The sequence below is a fragment of the Dama dama genome, chromosome 6 (genome assembly GCF_033118175.1).
Source record: "Dama dama isolate Ldn47 chromosome 6, ASM3311817v1, whole genome shotgun sequence".
Taxonomy (NCBI): domain Eukaryota; kingdom Metazoa; phylum Chordata; class Mammalia; order Artiodactyla; family Cervidae; genus Dama; species Dama dama.
The window spans coordinates 46,661,910-46,662,900 of NC_083686.1; positions in this window are offsets into that span (position 1 = coordinate 46,661,910).

Here is a 991-nt window from a genome sequence, read left to right on the forward strand (position 1 = left end):
AAAAACTGGAAATAGAACTGCCATATGACCCAGCAATCCCACTTCTGGGCATACACACTGAGGAAACCAGATCTGAAAGAGACACGTGCACCCCAATGTTCATCGCAGCACTGTTTATAATAGCCAGGACATGGAAGCAACCTAGATGCCCATCAGCAGATGAATGGATAAGGAAGCTGTGGTACATATACACCATGGAATATTACTCAGCCATTAAAAAGAATTCATTTGAACCAGTCCTAATGAGATGGATGAAGCTGGAGCCCCTTATGCAGAGTGAAGTAAGCCAGAAAGATAAAGAACATTACAACATACTAACACATATATATGGAATTTAGAAAGATGGTAACGATAACCCTATATGCAAAACAGAAAAAGAGACACAGATGTACAGAACAGACTTTTGAACTCTGTGGGAGAAGGTGAGGGTGGGATGTTTCAAAAGAACAGCGTGTATACTATCTATGGTGAAACAGATCACCAGCCCAGGTGGGATGCATGAGACAAGTGCTCGGGCCTGGTGCACTGGGAAGACCCAGAGGAATCGGGTGGAGAGGGAGGTGGGAGGGGGGATCGGGATGGGGAATACGTGTAAATCCATGGCTGATTCATATCAATGTATGACAAAACCCAATGAAATGTTGTGAACTGATTGGCCTCCAACTAATTAAAAAAAAAAAAAAAATATATGGAGCTCAGACTTCCCTCATGGTCCAGCGGTTAAGAATTTGTCTGCCAACTCAAAGGACACGATCTATCCCTGGTTCTATCCCTGGTCTGGGAAGATTTCACATGACCCACACAGAGCAACTAAGCACACGCTGCCAGAATTAGGGAGCCTGCACGCTGCAGCCACTGAAACCCTTGTGCCTGGAGCCTGGGCTCCCCAGAGTCTGTGCTCCCCAGAGCCTGTGCTCCCCAGAGTCTGTGCTCCCCAGAGCCTGTGCTGCCCAGGGCCTGTGCTCCCCAGAGCCTGTGCTCCCTAGGGCCT